General features: G+C 42.8%; 1 protein-coding gene and 1 pseudogene across 10 annotated transcripts in view; both read left to right on the top strand.

Annotated features, from left to right (window-relative positions):
* Positions 1 to 19,950, top strand: part of CHL1 (cell adhesion molecule L1 like) — a 248,112-nt gene that overhangs the window by 60,394 nt on the left and 167,768 nt on the right. For 9 of the 10 annotated variants that reach the window (XM_077452233.1, XM_077452237.1, XM_077452235.1 and 6 more), the window contains one exon: positions 5,562 to 5,646. The gene's annotated coding sequence lies outside the window, so the exon portion shown is untranslated. Of the gene's footprint in view, positions 1 to 5,561; positions 5,647 to 5,727; positions 5,840 to 19,950 lie in introns of those variants that run through there. The other variant, XM_077452234.1, reaches the window with a different exon arrangement.
* Positions 8,698 to 8,804, top strand: LOC143928534 (U2 spliceosomal RNA; annotated as a pseudogene).

Below are 19,950 nucleotides of genomic sequence, written 5' to 3'. Positions count from 1 at the left end.
TGTGACATCAACCCATGTGACCAACCCATGTGACATCAACCCATGTGACACCGCCCCATTGTTCTTCTATAAAAGTGGCAGCGCAGCGCGTCCCTGGCATTCCGGCCAGGGAGATCGTCGAGGCAACATCTCCTGGAGAAGAAGGAGAAGAAGAAGAAGAAGAAGAACGGGCGGCGGCGGCGGCGGCAGCGGCGGCAGCAGAAGACCGGGCCACCGCCTCTAAAAGAGCTATAAGAAGGCGCGGTGGCCCGGCAGAAGAACCGAAGAGGGGGACAAGACCCCCGAAGTCGGGAGAAGAGGCCGGCGGCGAGGAAGAAAGCCGGACTCCTCCGCTAGCAAAAGAGCTACAAGAAGATAGCGGAGGAGTCCGGCGAGAAGACCCCCGAAGACGGAAGACCCCCGGAGCTGTGCAATAAAATATTTTAACCCTGTGTTGTGTTTTTTTTTTGTACTTTTTTTCACAGGTGAATGGGTAGGGGTACATTGTACCCCATACTCATTCACATAGGGTGGGGGGCCGGTATCCGGGGCCCCCTTATTAAAGGGGGCTCCCGGATTCCGATAAGCCCCCCGCCCGCAGACCCCGACAACCAACGGCCAGGGTTGTCGGGAAGAGGCCCTTGTCCTCATCAACATGGGGACAAGGTGCTTTGGGGTGGGGGGGCCGCACGCCCCCCCTCCCCCAAGGCACCCCCCATGTTGAGGGCACGCGGCCTGGTACGGCTCAGGAGGGTGGGCCGGCCGCTCATCCCCACCCCCTTTCCTGGCCGGCCGGGTAGCGTGCTCGGATAAGGGTCTGGTGTGGATCTGGAATCCATACCAGACCTAAGGGCTTGGTATGCTCTCGGAGGGGGAACCCACGTCAATTTTTTTTTTTAGAAATTTGGCGTGGAGTTCCCCCTTCAGAGCTCATTCTCTGATTGGCCACGGCAAAAGTCTCCTGGCCTGGGGAAACCTTTCTGGCTGTGAAAGCTTTTTGCATTCATTCAGCTAAATGCACGAACATTCTCCACAAAGTAGAGGCTAGAAAGCCTTTATGCGGTGACTCACCTCTCACTGTCTGGCAGCTCCGCTCGGGCTAAGGAACGGAGCTGCCTACGTCACTTCCGGGTTTCGTGAAGCAGCCGAAAGCCGGAAGTGACTGCCTGTCTAAGAATGACAATGCTCCCGCCCGTAGAATCACAGTGATTTTACGGGCGGAAGCTAGTCGGCGTTCTGCAGTGCGCCGCAAGGCGGGTTTTTAACCCGCAAATGAAGCGCCATGGATGCAATCTTGTGATTGCATGGACGTGGCGCTTCTCATAGTGCACTGTGACCGGCGCCACAGTACACTATGTTAAATTGTTAAATGACATATTTTATTTTTTATATTTTTTTAAATGTCTTAAAGGGCCCGTTTTTTTTTAACTTTTTTTTTTTTTTTTTTTTTTACTTTTTTTTTTTTTTTACACCTAGGGAGAGGGGGGGCGGCGCCCGGGCGCCCCCTATGGGCAGGCCGCCACTGGTCATACCAATACAAACAATAGAAATAAACATGAGAATGCCTAAACATTTGTAATTGCAACAAAATTGGCCCTAGTATATGGATGGGGACCTTGCATTGTGGGCTCCTTAAGGGTAGGGACTGATGTGAGTGTGCAATGTACAGGGATAGGAAAAATTGTAGACACTCACTCAGGTTGAACTTGATGGACTGGTGTCTTTATTCAACCTTACTAACTATGAAACTATGAATGCTATACCCAAGCTAAATTTGCATTCTTTTTTTCCCACAAATAGAGTTTTCCTTTGGTGGTACTAATGATCACCTCTGCGGTTTTTATTTTTTGCGCTATAAACAAAAAAAGAGCGACAGTTTTGAAAAAAAAACTTTTTTTACTTTTTGCTATAATACATATCCCCAAAATTAAAAATAAAAACACATCTCTTCATCAGTTTAGGCCAATATATATTCTTCTACATATTTTGGTAAAAAAATGCAATAAGGGTATATTGATTGGTTTGCACAAAAGTTATAGTGTCTACAAACTATGGGAAAGATTTATGGCAGTTTTATTTTTTTACATTTTTTTACTAGAGATCTGCAATTTTTAGCGATACTGTGACATAGTGACGGATAGATCGGACACTTTGACACTTTTCTGGGACCATTGACATTTATACAGCGATCAGTACTGTAAAAATGCACTGATTACTGTGTAAGGATGAGCCAAACACCCCTCGGTTCGGTTCGCATCAGAAACTGCGAACAGACCTAAACTTAGTGTGAACTTTAGAACCCTATTAAAGTCTACAGGACTCGAACGTTCAAAATTAAAAGTCCTAATTTTAAAGGCTAATAGGCAAGTTATTGTCCTAAAAAGGGTTTGAGGACCCGGGTCCTGCCCCAGGGGATATGTATCAATGCAAAAAAAAGTTTTAAAAACTGCCTTTTTTCGGGAGCAGTGATTTTAATAATGCTTAAAGTGAAACAATAAAAGTGAAATATTCCTTTAAATTTTGTACCTGGGGGGTGTCTATAGCATCCCTTCAGGTCTGGTATGGATATTAAGGGGAACCCCGCGTCAATTTTTTTCAAAAAATGACGTGGAGTTCCCCCCAAATATCCATACCAGACCTCTGGTATGGATTTTAAGGGGAACTCCACGCCAAATTTAAAAAAAATGGCGTGGAGTTCCACCCAAAAATCAATACCAGACCCTTTATCCGAGCACGCAACCTGGCAGGCCGTAGGAAAAGAGGGGGGACGAGAAAGCGCCCCCTCTGATGTAACGCAGATTTACATTACATCAGAGGGGGGTGGGGTCATCCGCACGTCACTGGGGAAGCCTGGCTTTCCCCTTGTGTCAGAGGGGGGTGGGGTCAGGTGACGGTGGCCCCGCCCTCCTCAGCTAAGAAGTGTCAGGCTGCCGGGATTCCTGCAGTGTCTCTGGTGGAGACAGGATAGATGGGCTGCTCTGGAGGGAGAGATCACCCATCGCTGGACCCTGGAGAGATGATCATCCATTACTGGATAGCAAGAGTGGATTACCACCACTGGAATCTTTTTTTTATTTTTATTTTTTTTAATAAAGGACTTTTCCCAACGGTGTGTGTGTGTTTTTAACATTTTTTTACACTTTCTTTGTGAAATGGTAGGGGTACTTTTGTACCCCCTTACCATTTCAAACAGGGGGCCGGGATCTGAAGGGGTCTTCCAGATTCTTATAAGCCCTCTGCCCACAGACTCCCACAACCACTGGCCAGGGTTGTGGGGATGAAGCCCTTGTCCTCATCAATATGGGACAAGGTGCTTTGGAGGGACTCCAAAGCATCCTCCCAATGTTGAGGGCATGTGGCATGGTGCGGTTCAGGAGGGGGGGCGCTCTCTCGCCCCCCCCCCCTCTTTTCCTGCGCTCCTACCAGGTTGCGTGCTCGGATAAAGGGTCTCGTATGGATTTTTGGGGGGAACTCCACGCCATTTTTTTTCTTAATTTGGTGTGGAATTCCCCTTAAAATCGGTATGGATATTTGAGGGGAACCCCACGTAATTTTTTTTTATTTGACGTGGGGTTCACCTTAATATCCATACCAGACCTGAAGGGCCTGGTAATTGAATTTGGGGGAACCGCATGCTTTTTTTTAATCAATGACTTTCAATAACTGTTATCTGTATTACAGGGAGCCGACAATTCACTATAGCTGTACATGCTTTTAAATTACATTTTTTCCTGCAGAAATGACACTTTGTGCAGGGACAGTTCTAAGCACGGGAAACATGCGCCCCTTTACAGGCATACTATAGACATCCCCCAGGTATGAAATTTAAAGGAATATTACACTTTTATTGTTTCACGTTAAGCATTATTAAAATCACTGCTCCCGAAAAAAGGCAGTTTTTAAAACTTTTTTTGCATTGATACATGTCCCCTGGGGCAGGACCCAGGTCCCCAAACACTTTTTATGACAATAACTTGCATATAAGCCTTTAAAATTAGCACTTTAGATTTCTCCCATAGACTTGTACAGGGTGTTCTGTGGATTTTCGAATTTTCTACGAACACCCCAAATTATTCGCTGTTCGGTGAACAGGTGAACAGGCAATGTTCGAGTCGAACGTGAGTTTGACACGAACTCAAAGTTCATCCCTATTACTGTGTAAATGTCATCGCAGTGAAGGGGTGAACACTAGGGGTGATCAAGGGGTTAAATGTGTGTTCCCTCAGTGTGTTCTAAGTGTCTGGAGACAGGACTGACTAGGAGAGGAGACATATTGTTGTTCCTACTTAGGAAATACTAAGGCGGCATTTAAAACAGAACAACGGTAATCGTCGCTCGCTTTCAGGCCCTGTGCTGAGTTGCTGCACTTATACTTACTGAATACAGGAGGCTTGACATGGGCACCAATCACAGAACATTTTGCATTTCCTTAATAAAAACTGTTCTCTAATTGGATGAGGTGGAATTTGTCATGTCATCACTCCATACCTCTCAACATTTTGAGATGGGAATGAGGGACACCGACTTGCAAATGTATGTCGGCATAGGACATGCCCCCCCCTGACATACCCCTTTAAAGGAGAATTAACCCAACAAAAAGTTAAATAAATCCACAAGGACTTTTTTGCCACTCTTGTTCCTTTATATTGGCTTTTAACTTTTACAAATGCAGCAATTTAGAATTTAGATGAAAGGTTTAGCACTGGGAAACACTTTCTGAAAGATAAAAAGTGCATTTTATATACAACTATATGGATCAGACCAAAATGAGGGGGGGAGAAAGACATTGCTCCAAATCAGGGACAGTCCCTCGAAATCATGGATAGTTGGGAGCTATGCCACTCTACCTCTCTACCTCCTCCAATCAGCATTCTTTGAGAAAATGCAATGTGTTGGCGCACGTCCTGAGAAAGCAGCCTCCTATGTTCACAATGCAGCAGGGCAGCAACCTGGGACCCAGAAACTAGCTGAGATCACTGGAGTAGTGGTGACTTTCAGCTTCCACAAAGATCCCACAGGTATGGCAAAATGGGCCAATGTAAAGAGTGCCATAACTGGAATTCATCTTTATTGGCCTGCACAAAGATACGTACAATACCACCCCAGAGAGACGTGAACCTGGCCTAACACACATTAAAAACATGATTTTCATCTAGCCGGCCTCTTTCATGTATCCATAATGACTGAAAACCCCATACATTTCCTTACACATTAGGATTGAGCAATTGTTATATATACGCAAAGGCTAATTAACTTTTCACAGATTATTACAGCAACTATTTAAGTCTTAACTATTCTTGAAGAGAAAGGCACATCTCTCTCTTCTAATTTTAGGGTGCATTAAAGTACAGCAAGGCAGGTCTTCATTAAAAAAAAAAAAAAAAAATTGTTAATTGTTCAATTTAAGCCCATGATCTATTTTTACGATCATGGTTTAGTAACTGCCCTATGGTTATTTTATAAAGGCCTAACCCAAAACATGCAGTGACTAGTCACAGACTTCCCGGGAAGGCTGTGTTAAGCAATAGCTTAACAGTGTACATGGATTTTAAATTGTTTTCTTTGAATTCTTGTCCTGACAGGTCAGCGTAGCAATCAGCATCACGTTGTGTGGAGGTATTAAGGGCCGGGGAATCGCTGCAATCAAGAGATAGGAATACAAGCATGGTAAGTACAATGCTGTCTTCTATGCAAGCCAGTTATATTTACATCCCAAGAAGTGACGGGCGTGTATGATGTCACATACATTGTTAGTAACTGTCAGGGTGCGGTTGAATATATCCACCTACCATAGGATCTTATCTACTTCTCCGTCTCTGCTTTCATCTCATTACCTCTTTCAATAGGACTGGACATACAGGTGATGCATCATTACAGATAGATAGATAGATAAGTAGATAGATAGATATTTGTGTTACCATTTCTGCTTTATTTAACAGTTAAACATTGCAAAGAATTGATGGGCAAAATGTTGTGACCATAGCAACCTATCAATTTTTTGTCATTCTAGAGTATTCGGATAAATAAAATGTGATTGCCGTTTGGTTGCTATAGGTAACTGCATTTTACATATCATCCTTTTAACGTCAGATTGCATTATTGCTTGTTATTTTTGCCTTTTTGTCTTCATTTCTTTATTCGTTTTTCATTTTCCACTTTTTTATTATTTAAATAACATTTTTATGTTACTTTTTTAATTGTTGGATAAGAAGCTGACATTGATATGCAGCACATATGGAATTGTTTTCACAGAAGTGGTTTATTAATTGCAGGAAGCAGAATTTTTACAGGGCATAACCAGATGTTTGTTTTAGTTTTCTTTTTTTTTCTATTGGTCACTGCAAACTTTCCAGTTTTTGAATTCATTTGGGAACGGCCTCTCTGAGTGTACATGCCAGCTTTTGATAGAGATAATGTTGGGATTTGTATTACTATAGCATCTGGAAAATACTGTGCTTTTGGGCCGGTTCACACTATTGCGATGGCAGACATTGCATGTAATGCGCAGCGCACTGCTGTGCACATTACATGCGATGTCTGTGCGGGTGCGATGTTAGCCATACAGATAGTATGGCTGATATCGCATGCATTCAGTGCAAACACGCACAGGACCCTTTTTTCTGTTTGCACCAGAATCGGATCGCTTGTGTGTTCACACATATGCGATCCGATTCATGTCCGAACTGTCAGTTCACAGTGCGATATATGAGCTGAAATGGGGGTGTTGTTAACATATAATGACACACCCCAGCAGTTCGCATATGGCAGTGTGAACTGCCATGCGTTCCGGGTGCGATGTGGGAATCCGCAGTTGATTTGCAGGGTTCTCGCATTGCAATAGTATGAACTGGCCCTAGATTGCCAGCTGTGTGAATTGGGACTTTCTGTTTATGGAGATGGGCACCAATAACAGGTATTCTCCTGATCTGTGATGAAGAAGAAATTGTGAATCGTGGGTGAAATAATAATGTTATTTAATTGAATGTTATACTTTGCATTATGGAGGTAAATATGTACAGGAATCGTTTTTGGAAATACTGACTGGTATGCGTCTCTGGTCACTTCTGTATATTTGTGTTTTATAACTTGTCATATTTAAGAGCTCACAGTCTAATGTTCGTAAGGCTTCATTCACACGGTTGTAAAAATGTTATTGTTATTACATGTGTCTTCTAGGAGAAAAGTTCCTGCATAATGATCAGTAAAATCCTTGCATATAGATGTGTTTAAATGCGTAAAGACAAAAGCTTAAATTAAATGAACAGGAAAAAGTTATGTACGTATACGTGTTTTTCCACGTCTTTACGCATTGTTTTTTTTTTTTTTTTGCCCCTGTGCAAGGGTGACACAAAAATTTGTCAAGCGTTCCATAATTTTTTATTTTTTTTTAAAACAATGCGTAAAGACGTGGAAAAAACGGGTAAGCATACATAACTTTTTTCCTGTTAATTAATTTATCCCCTTTGTTTAGACTTAAACCCTCTCCTATACCCAGTGAAGTGAACAGCCTCAGATGATACACAGGGATGAAACAAATCTCCCTACATAAATTTTACATGTGTATCTGCTGTCTTCAGCTTTATATACTGTTTAGAAAGTTCAGATCGTGTTAGCGGATTTTCTCTTCCTGTTTAACACTGCAGTGAAGTCTGGGCATACATCTGATTGGAGGAAAGGCACACACCCCCTCTCCTCATAGGTAGAGACTTTCAGATCTGTTTGTTGAATAGTTCAGGGCTCTGCTAATCTAGTTATAGCATCCTCCCTAACACAAAACTCAGGCTGCTTTTATCACATGTGACAGAGAATTTGTCAGAAGTTATCAGGCTGATAACAGAAGAACGGAGCAGGAGACAGCTACAGGACATAGTGCTTTGAAGAGAGATAAGAAAACACTGCAGATATATGTGCCCAAATTTCATGAATCTTGTTTACATCCACTTTAATTTACACACATAAAAACATGTATACGTGCGTTTATATGTCAAGGCTTGCCATACATTATGCAATTTTCTTGTTTCTGTCCTCATTTCAGTCTGAAAAGTAACAAAATGTGAATATAGAAAAGAATCATCCCCCTTTAACCCCTTAGTGCCGACCATACGCACATATGCGGCCTTGGCTTGAAGGGGTTATACCGGGGTGATGCCTGCAGCTGCACACATCACCCTAGTACCGCTTTTTAGAGCGGACGGTCGGCTTTGCAGGGATAACAACCGATGCGGCTAAAAGCAATTATCCTAAATGAGTGAGAGTAAACGCCCCCCGCCACTCTTTCCGGGTCTCCCGTCCTACCAGGAGACCTAATCCAGGATCCGCTTCTGCTTTGTTCCAGTCTCCTATGTAAAAACATGGAAGCAACGTCACTTCTGGTTTACTTGGCTGCCAATGGCGCAGATTTAAAAAAAAATATATAGTTTTCAGAATTACTGTTTTGGCGATCTGAATACTTTGAAGAGCAGAGGAGGGATTTGGGATCTTTTACAAACCACCTATTACTGTCACAAGGGATCTTTACATTCCTTGTGACAGCAATAAAAGTGATCAGATTTTTTTTTTTAAAGTGACAATGTAAAAAGAAAAAAAAATGTTTAAAGCGTCCCCGTCCTCATGAGCTCGCACAGCAAAGAAACCGCCCCCCGTCCCCGCGACCTCGCTCAGCAAAGAAACTGCATGCGTAAGTTGTGCCCGTATATGTGTGAGGTATTGCCACAATCGTTTGCTTCTTGGCCCTTTGGCTTAGATCAAGTGTAGTATCTGTTCTTATCAGTTGCCAAAGGAGGCGCTGTTCCATCCCTATAGAGAGGGTTTGGTCAGCACTCTTCAAAGGCATAATTAGCACCTGAAATGATGGTTTCGGTAGGGGTCACGCCGTACTGCCCACCAAAAACTGGAGGCCGGTGCATGATCGAGTCTGAGACGGTCTTGAAAGCCTTTGGAGTATGTGCCCCTGGAGTGGCAGTCCAGGGGTGCCTTAAAGTCACTGTGAGTGAGGGTCGCATTGATTTTAGGCACCACGGTCACAGCACCATAGCACGCTTTTTTTAGCACCTGACTCTTGGGCCTCACCTTTTGGCTGGGACCAGAGGAATTTTTTATTCCTGGCTGGAGGGCCTGGCCACTCTTTCACTCTCCTCTCCACTATCCCTTCCCCACTTTATTTAATTTGTTTCTTTGTGTGTGTGTCACGTTTTTATGTTTTGTCACTGTGCACTGTGTGATGAACAGGGTCACTGGTCCTAGGGCCTGTCCTGAAAGTCTGGGGAGGGGGTGGACATAGCCTTCTGGCTTAGTTTGCCCTCTCTCTTAGGGTTGGGGTCTCCCTTGGGGGGAGCTTCATCTAGTATTTGGGTGGGTCTGTTCCAGCAGACCTTCCAAAGAACGGGGTCCTCATGGTTTCGGCCAGATGGACCAAGTTTTAAGTGTCCTTGTCCCTGTCTGGAGCCTAACGCCCCGGGGGATTCAGGACAAGGCCCTCTGATTTTAGAGGGCTTGTGTACCCGTCTGCACTTTTTTGTGCACATTTTTATGCACCGAGTGAAGTTTCTGAGTGTGTTTTGCACGCCACAGGCTTTCAGAAAAAATTGCCACAATCGTTTAAGCGAGAGCAATAATTCTAGGAAAAGACCTCCTCTATAACTCTAACCTGGTAACCGTTACATTTTTTTAGAGCGTCGCCTATGGAGATTTTTTGGTACCATAGTTTGTCACCATTCCAAGTGTGCACAATTTCAAAGCATGACATGTTGGGTATCTTTACTTGGCATAATATCATCTTTCACATTATACAAACAAACTAGGCTAACATTACTGTCTATTTTTTATTTTATTTCTGAAAGTGTCTTTTTTGCCAAAAAATTGCTTTTGAAAGACCGCTGCACAGATATTGTGTGACATTAAATATTGAAACGATCACCATTTTATTTTTTAGGGTCTTTGCTAAAAGAAATGATATAATGTTTGGGGGTGCTAAGTAATTTTCTAGCAAAAAATACGTATTTTAACTTGTAAGCAACACATGTCAGAAATAGGCTTAGGCATGAAAGGGTTAAACCATATCATTCTTTAACGGGTTAAACTGACATGTTATTGCTTTTTCAGCCTGAAATGAAGACAGGCACAATTTCTGTTTTTACCCAGCTGTATTTATGACTTTAGTCTGTTGGCATATGTCTCTACTAACTTTGCACATCTAGACTTTGCAATATTTGCCCACTCTTCCTTGCAGAACTGCTCAAGTTCAGTTAAACTTGGTGGTGACAGTTTGTGGACTGCAGTCTTCAAGTCTTTCCACATTTTTTTAATGGGATTTAAGTCTGGGCTCCAACTAGGCCATGCAGGGACATTCACCCTTTTCTCCTTCAACCAAAGTGTGGTCATTTAGTAATTTTGCTGTGTGCTTTGGGTCATTGCCATGTTGGAAGGTCAACCTTCTTGCCATTGACAACTTCCTGGCAATTGGCAGTAGATTTTCCTTAAGAATTTGACAGTATTTTGCCCCATCCATTTTTCCTTCTATCCTGATAAGTGCTCCAGTCCCTGCTGCAGAGAAATATCCCCATCCCTGGATATTACCACCTCCATGCTCAACCTTTAGGAATGGTGGTATTTGGATGGTGATCTGTATTGGATTTCCACCAGACATATGACTTGGTTTTGAAGTCAAATGAATGAATGAATGAAATACTTGTATAGCGCACAATGCGAACTGAATCGCCTCTAGGTGCTGTGGCAAGCTTTGATCATCTGCTAAAAGAGGAAGGTCTTGAGTTTTTTCCTAAAAGCCAGGTGATTTTCTTCCAGGCGGATGTTGATTGGTAGAGCATTCCATAGCCGAGGCCCTTGGACAGCGAATCTCCGATCCCCCTTGGATTTATACCGGGCTTTGGGCACGAGGAGGAGGTTTTTGTTGGCTGATCAAAGACTGCGGTTTGGTGTGTAATGATTTATTTTCTCCATTAGGTATTGCGGAGCTTCTCTATGCACACATTTGTAGGTAAGGGAAAGGGTCTTGAACGTGATCCGATTTTTTACGGTTAAATTGTTAAATTATAGTCTCATCTGACCATAATACCTTTTTCCATGTGTGCGTTTTGGCAGTCATGACTGCATGTGGCCTTTCTTGAGGAATGGCTTTTTTTTTTGCAACCCTCCCATACAAGCCGCATTTGTAGAAAATGTGTGATATTGTTATTAAAGTGGTTGTAAACCCTTACAAACCACTTTGACCAACAGGTAAGCCTAGATTAAGGCTTACCTGTAGGTCCAAGAAATATCTCCTAAACGGTTTAGGAGATATTTACCTAAAGACAGCCACCGCTGTCTACGGCGCATGCGCCATAGACAGCGGCGCACAGGCACAATGGGTAAGCCGCAGATCGGGTCGATATGCCGCGAGTGTCGGCTTCCGTGCGCATGTGCGGGAGTGACGTCATCGCTGTGTCAGCGAATCACAGCCCCGGAGCAGCGAGACCCACCAAGAAGATGGACGCTCTGAACCACAGGGGACAGCGGTGACATCGCTGGCTCCTGTGTCAGGTAAGTGACACATAATGGACTACTATGCAATGCATAGTAGTCCATTATGCTTTACCTTTGCAGGGAATGAAAGAGGAATAAACTCATCAGGGTTTACTTCCTCTTTAAATGTACACAATCACCACTCATTGTCATAAATTCTACAGCTAACTGCTTCAGGGTTGCTGTAGGCCTCTGTGTAGCCTCTCTGATCAGTTTCCTCCTGCCTCTTTCATCCAGTTTGGAGTGATATCCTGATCCAGGAAGGGTCTGTGGTGTACCAAATACTTTCCGCTCTTTAATAATAGACTTCACTGGGCATTGATAAAGCCTTTAAAATTTGTTTGCATCCATCTCCTGACTTGAACCTGTCCACAACTTTTTCCTGGAGATCTTTTGACAGTGCCTTACCACCCATAGTTGATTGATTGCTTCAGTTGCACTAACGGGGACTGAAATGCTCCAGGAAAGCTCTTTTCATGTTGAGCTAATCAAAATGACCACAGCTTACAGCTTACAAGTCGTTTTTAGTAGGGATGATCCTTTTTGCAACTCAATGATTCAGTTTTTTTTTTGTTTTTGTTTTTTTGTCAAGTTGGTGTTATATCTTTCAGTTGGCACCAAATACAGCTGGAAAAAACAAAAAACGATGTCTGTCTTCATTTCAGGCTGCAAAGCAACAAAATGTGATTATTTTAAAGGGGGTGATTCTTTTCTATACCCACTTTATACAGTATCTCACAAAAGTGAGTACACCCCTCACATTTCGGTAAATATTTTATTACATCTTTTCATGTGACAACACTGAAGAAATTACACTTTGCTACAATGTAAAGTAGTGAGTGTACAACTTGTATAACAGTGTAAATTTGCTGTCCCCTCAAAATAACTCAACACACTAATACATTAATGTCTAAACCGCTGGCAACAAAAGTGAGTACACCCCCTAAGTGAAAATTATGCAATGGCCAAGTCAATCACCTGACCTGAATTCCAATTGAGCATGCATTTAACGGGAAAATGCCCCAAGAACTGAAGGCAGGAACTAAAGACAGTTACAGTAGAGGCCTGGCAGAGCATCACCAGGGATGAAAACCAGCGTCTGGTGATGTCTATGCGTTCCAGACTTCAGGCTGTAATTGACTGCAAAGGATTTGCAACCAAGTATTAAAAAGTGAAAGTTTGATGGATGATTGTTAATCTGTCCCATTATTTTGGTCCCTTAAAAAGTGGGAGGCACATATACAAACCGTTGTAATCCCTACACCGTTCATCTGATTTGGATGCAAATACCCTCAAATTAAAGCTGAAAGTCTGCAGTTAAAGGACATCTTGTTTGTTTCATTTTCAAATCCATTGTGGTGGTGTATAGAGCCAAAAAGATTAGAATTGTGTCGCTATCCCAATATTTATGGACCAGACTGTGTGTGTGTGTGTGTGTATATATATATATATATATATATATACACCGTATTTATCGGCGTATAACACGCACTTTTTTTCCCCTAAAATCAGGGGGAAACTGGGGGTGCGTTTTATACACCAATCCCCCACTAATTTAAAACTTTCTGCCACTCACTGCGGCTTCCGGGTATTTTCGGGTGCACTCGGCCGAGTGTGCCCAAAAATAGCCGAGAACGGCCGAAAATAGCCGAGAACAGCCAAGTGCGGCCAAAAATAGCTGAAAACCGTCGAGAACTACCGTGCGCCGCCGAGATACACAGGACATCCGCTCTGTCTTTTTAAATGGCAAAGCCACAGACAAGACTGCAAATGACTGACAAGGCTAAATGCAAGGCTGCAAGTGACTGACAAGGCTGCAATGCAAGGCTGCAAATGACACTGATAAGACTGCATTGATGGCCATTTAAATGTAAGTTTTTTTTCCTTAAACTTCCCTCCTAAAGGTTTTTTTCTTTTAAATTCCCTCCTAAACTTGGGGTGCGTGTTATACGCCGACACGTGTTATACACCGATAAATACAGTATATATATATATATATATATATATATATATATATATATATATATATATATATATATATATATATATTATTTAATATTATTTTTTCATCTAGTGATTGTCACATTAATGGAACTAAATACAATCAATAAGGGATATATAGGGAATAGAATGACATTTCCCTCCTTTATAACGCTGCAAAGGCACTGCCACTGTAGTACATATTACGGCGGTGGTGGCGGTGGTGGCGGTGGTGGCGGTGGGTGGGGTTACACACACTCCCAGCGGTCAGAAGTATGTGTAAAAACCCCTGCCACCAACTCCGTAATATGTACTACAGTGTCAGTGCCTTTACATCAGTGGTTCTCAATTCCTGTCCTCAGGACCCACTAACAGGCCAGGTTTTATGTATTACCTTGTTGAGATGAGATGAGATGCAGACTAGAACACTGCAATCACTGAGCAGCAAATTATATCACCTGTGATGTATTTCAGTTATCTTGCAAATCTGGCCTGTCAGTGGGTCCTGAGGACAGGAGTTGAGAACCACTGCTTCACATCATAAAGGAGGGTGGTTGGGGGTTGACAAAAATGTAAATTTTTAGTGCCCCTTCATACACAAGTGTAAACAAGACCTAAAAGAAAGCATCTTGCTATGCTTATGATCATCCCCACAGTGCTATTTAACTGTCTGTCCCTTGGCAGGGCTGTTTGAGGTGACTTGCCACTTGCCGTACTAGCAGTCTGTGCTGTAAGGCTCTATCTGTCAGTACCTTCCATGAAATGTTACAATGAAGACATTGGGCCGCCTGCTTGTGATCCAGGATCGCTGTGTTGCACCCTCTGCCACCTCTCCGTTCAGTCATCTCCTGCCCCCCAGCTACAGTCTCGTCCTTTTCCCTGCTCAGCACTGAGGGGAAGAGTAATGCCCTGTACATACAGTCACACTTTCCGATGGAAAATGTGCGATCGGACTGCGTTGTCAGAAATTCCGATCTTGTGTGGGCTCCATCTGACTTTTTCCGTCGGAATTTCCAACACACAAATTTGGGATCTGGATCTAAAATTTTCTGAAGACAAAATCAGATTGTGTGTATTTACAATTCCAATGCACAAAGTGCCATGCATGCTCAGAATAAATGAAGAGATGAAAGCTATTGGCTACCGGCCTCTTTATAGTCCCGTCGTACGTAGTTTACGTCACCTCGTTCTGAACGCTTGGATTTTCCGACAACTTTGTGTGACCGTGTGTATGCAAGACAAGTTTGGGCCAAAATCCGTCGGCAAAAATACGATGGATTTTGTCATCGGAATGTCCGACCGTGTGTACAGGACATAAGAATTACCCTGCCAGGGAAAGGCTGCCAGCCAAGACTTTAATTACGGTATCGGCAACAGCTCGCTGCCTTTATTTATTTGAGCACTGAAAGTTAAAAAATAGTCCTATCTCCACTCTTTCCTTCTGGGCCCCTCTGCTGGACTGAAGGGGATCAGGGAAATATAATTTAAGTCCTCACAAGCCTAGGAGCCTGGCTCAGCAAGTCATATGTTTAAAAATATTTTCAGACCGTAGATGGACATTAAAGCTGCCCGGGCCCCCCTGCTGAGTTGATGGTGTCAGGGCCCCGGTACGGGAGGTCCGGTTGTACTGCTTTATCAGCAGCCCTGATTATTGCTTGTGATCCCATTGAAGATATTTATACTCACTTTCTGTCCTATCACCTGTGAACTACAAAACCCCATCCCCTATGTAATGTAGATGGGGAGGTATTTGTAGCCCAATCAAGAGAGTAGCCTTTGGTGACAACACTGTTTCTTCATAGATACAGTATGGCGATTGAGGAGCATTGTCACCCTAGGACAGGAAGCATATAACTGATAGGTGAAAATTAAAGAAAAAAAACCTGAATAAAAGGAAACTAATGCAGCCTACACATTTAATGATTGGTAAACTGCTATATATTACATCTTGTTTTTTTTACATAAAAGTAAAAGTATAAAAAGTAAGATATAGCTAAAGAAAAAAACTTTTTTTTATAGCGTACAGAAGGGTTAAACCCCATGTTAGGTTTTTGTTTGCTGTCTATGACCCATGGGGGAGATTTTTCTTCACTTCCTGACCTGTAGGCAGTAATCACATGAACACATGGATGGTAGGGTTGCCACCCTTTCTTCAAGTCAAACCTGAACGGCGCACAGCAATTTATTTTTATAGTATAAATTATACATATATGTATTTTGCAATTAAATACAATTTCTAATCATATTAAGTTAATCACAAGAGTCCCACTTTACATCTGAGTCCACAGAGTTGACCTTTTACATCTGAATCCACAGGGTTCCCTTTTTACATCTGAACTCGCAGAGTTACCTTTGAGGGACTCTGCAGACTCTGATGTAAGGGAGAACTCTGGGGACTCTGACATAAGGGATGCTCTGGAAACCCTGATTTAAGGGGGAATACTGAGAACTCTGATGTAAGGGGTGCTCTGAGAAGCCTGATTTACCTTAGTGTACTCACTCAGAAGCAGGAGAGAGAAGGGGGGAAACTTCAGTCACAGACAGGGATGGATGGTGAGCTCACTCACCCCTTAGTACCTCTCATCCAGATGTACGTTCCTTTTCTGAGGCACAGCGCCAGGGATTGGAGTGTGGGCACACAGACTAGGGACTGGAGGAAGAGGAGTAGATTGAGACCTTTCTCCTCGACTGTCTGTGTGGGGGGGGGGGGGGGAAGAATTGTTAGTGCTGGCTTTGGGCAGTGTGAAGGGAGTCTAACAGACACTATTGGCTTACACAACTGCAGACACCAACCCTGCTGGGAAGCCATAGTCCAGTCTGAATAGTGTGTCCGGGTTTCAGGTGATCTGAAACCCGGACACATTATTCCAAACCCGAACTGTCCAGGTGAATCCTGGACAGGTGGAAACCCTAATGGATGGTTTGCTTTCACTTCCTTTTCTGGTGAAATTGAAATTTTTGTTTTTTTCCCCTCACTTTTGGTCCCCATGATTTTGGTAACAAACAGAGAAACAGGCAGCAAAAGAAACCTGCTGCAGACAAATCCATCCAGCATCAGACCCTTGTGATGCCAGAAGTTGGCCCCAAAATGTCAGTGGAGGTGCATGATGACATTTTCACTTTACTTTTGATGACCTCAATAAATCATAATTTTTTATTTTTATTTTTTGCATGGAATACTTTTTCTAGATGTTGAGCAATAGAACCCTGTCATGGTTGCTAACCCCTCACCATTTTATACAAATTTTAAGGAAAAAGCGTGATGACTTAAACAGACACACTTAAATTGTCAATGTATTGTATTTAATAAATGCAGCTACAGGTGATACTCGAAAATTAGAATAACGTGCAAAAGTTCATTTATTTCACTAATGCAAGAAGGTGAAACTAATATATGAGATAGACTCATTACATGCAAAGCAAGATAGTTCAAGACGTGATTTGTCATAATTGTGATGATTATGCCTTACAGCGCATGAAAACCCCAAATCCACAATCTCAGAAAATATGAATATTACGTGCTATAAAATAAAATAAAAATTAATGCAATAAAATAAAATAAAAATCAATAAAACAAGGATTGTACATATAACAATATCAGACCTCTGAAAAGTATAAGCATGCATATGTACTCAGTACTTGGTTTGGGCCCATTTTGCAGTAATTACTGCTTCAATGCGGCGTTGGCATTGAAGCTATCAGCCTGTGGCACTGCTGAGGTGTTATGGAAGACCAGGATGCTTCAATAGCACCCTTCAGCTCTTCTGCATTGTTCGGTCTCATGTCCCTCATCTTTCTCTTGGCAGTGCCCCATAGATTCAGGTCAGGCGAGTTTGCTGGCCAATCAAGCACAGTAATACCACAGTCATTGAACCAGGTTTTGGTGCTTTTGGCAGTGTGGGCAGGTGCCAAGTCCTGCTGGAAAATGAAGTCAGCACCAGATAAAGCTCCTCTGTGGAAGGAAGCACAAAGTGCTCCAAAATCTCCTGGTAGACAGCTGCATTGACCCTGGACTTAATGAAGCACAGTGTACCAACACTAGCAGATGACATGCCTCCCCAAATCAACAGACTGTGGAAACTTCACACTGGACTTCAAGCATCTTGCAGTGTGCGCCTCTCCATTCTTCCTCCATACTCTGGGTCCTTGGTTTCCAAATGAGATGCAAAATTTTCTCTCATCAGAAAAGAGGACTTTGGACCACTGAGCAACAGACCAGGTCGGTTTTTCTTTAGCCCAGGTAAGACGCTTCTGAAGTTTGTTGTTCAGGAGCAGTTTGACAAGAGGACTACAACATTTGAAGCCCATGTCCTGGATCCGTGTGTGGTGGCTCTTGATTTACTGACTCCAGCCTCAGTCCACTCCTTGTGAAAGTCTGCAACACTTTTGAATGGCCTTTTTCTGACAAGGCTGCAGTCATCCCTGCTGCTTGTGCACCTTTTTCTTCCACACTTTTCCCTTCCACATAACTTTCTATTAATGTGCCTCAATACAGCACTTTGGAACCATCCAACTTCTTTTGCAATTACCTTTTGAGGCTTTCCCTTCTTATGGAGGGTGTCAATGATGGTTTTCTGCACAACATATATTAAGCCCCATACAAACTATCAGTTTTTCTGCTGATTTTTTCCTTCAGATTTACCAAAACCTTATAATATGAGGTCAAACCTTAAATCTGAAGACAAAAATCAGCAGAAAAGCTGATAGCGTGTTTGGGGCTTTAGTTTCACCTTTTAAAGTGGAAGTAAACCCATCGATTTAAACAGGTAAAAAAAAAAGGCATGCCGGGAATGCTAACTGCACATTGGCTGTGCTCTCAGCCAAACTATCAAACCATCCAATGGCTGGTGTCAAAACGAATCACATGTGCAGCACCATAGCAGTTGAAGATTAAACAGAGGCAAAGATGGCAGCTTCCTTGGCTGAAAACGATAGGGGAGTTTAAGTTGCATTAGTGAAACAAAATTAACTTTTGCACGATATTCAAATTTTTCGAGTATCACTTGTATACTCAGACCAAAATGTGGGCTTTATTGAACCAGTTGAGCAATGTTGTGTTCTGGCTCCATAGGACTGCACTTCATTTCTTTACTTTTGCATTTTTGTTGTGTTAAATTACCCAATTACCATTTCCACTTGTCTGTCAGCTTTGAACTGAGAGATTTTCTGCATTGGGGCTGTCAGTCACACATGCCCAGAGGACGCATATTTTAGACAAAGAGCACTGACTCATCATAATGGGGTTGAATTCTAGACTGTATAGAAGTGTTATCTAGCAACATGCAAGTTGTGCAGTAAACAACCAAGGAGGGAGGTGATTACAGGTGGTATGTACGCTCAAAAAGAAAGCTGGAGAAAAAGTAAATTTCTTACTCCCTGCATTGCAACAGAATAAACTCTTCTCAGGCCACATTTACAGCTGCAAATTGGCCTGACAGCGTGTACATGTGGGAACTCCAGCAGGGGTTTCAGAACATTAGCTGTGGGAGACAGCCCCATTGAAAGCAATGGAAAACTACTGGGTCAAGCACCTAATTGGATCCGCAATGCAGTCTGCATCCAGGGTCGATCACTCAGGTCATCGCCACATAGTGAGCGCCCGCAATTAGCTGCGGGAGCTGGCAGCCCCTCATTGCTTTCAATGTGGCTACCTCCACAGCTGATCTCCCGCTGGGGCTCTTGCATGTACACACTGTGGACCAATACGCAAGTATGAATGGACCCTTAGGAAAATGAAACAATAATTTTGATGGGTTGCAGAAAGCTACATAGGTTGAAAAAAAGTCTGTCAAGTTCAACCAATAGAAAAAAGACCTGCCAAAACACAACACCAAACCCACAGGTAATCTAGAGCAGGCTCTCCAATCTTTTCAGTGCGAGGGACACATATATTTTAGAAGTATTCAGGGGTTAAAAAAAAACGGTTTTATAAATGTTTGGTAAAATGTAAATGAATGATAAAAAAAGACTCCAAGATATGAATTCACATCAGAAATCAACCCCCATCAAATTAGAGTCCTCTTTTTTTCACATCAGAAGCCCTCCCATTAAATCACAGTCCCCCTTCCATCAGAGTCCCTTTTCACTTCAGAAGCCCCACCCCATCAAATCAGAGTCCCCCTTTCACCAACAAAGTTTCCCCATTTCACATCAGAGCCCCCCTTCAAATCAGAAGCTCTTCCTAGAGACCCCCATCACATGAGAATTGGCGTGGGCCAGGTAAAATCTTGTAGCAGGCTGGATGGGGCCTGTGGGCCATAGTTTGGAGACCCCCTGACCTAGAGGAAGACAAAAAAAACTTATTCTCATTGCTTGATCTAGTTCCACAGGGCCTGAAAGTGAAGGGGAATATTCCCTATGGAATTACAGACAGATAAAACCGACTTCAATGTGTATAAAAATGTGCTTTTTTTACTAACATTCCCATTAAAGCGGAATTGAACCCATCTGTTCAATGGTTTCAAAAAACAG

Source organism: Lithobates pipiens, unplaced genomic scaffold (assembly GCF_037356315.1).
Source record: "Lithobates pipiens isolate NorthernLeopardFrog02 unplaced genomic scaffold, aLitPip1_a1.2 Scaffold_23, whole genome shotgun sequence".
NCBI lineage: Eukaryota > Metazoa > Chordata > Amphibia > Anura > Ranidae > Lithobates > Lithobates pipiens.
Note: the sequence above shows the minus strand (reverse complement) of the source record. Positions and strands in the feature narration are given on the sequence as shown.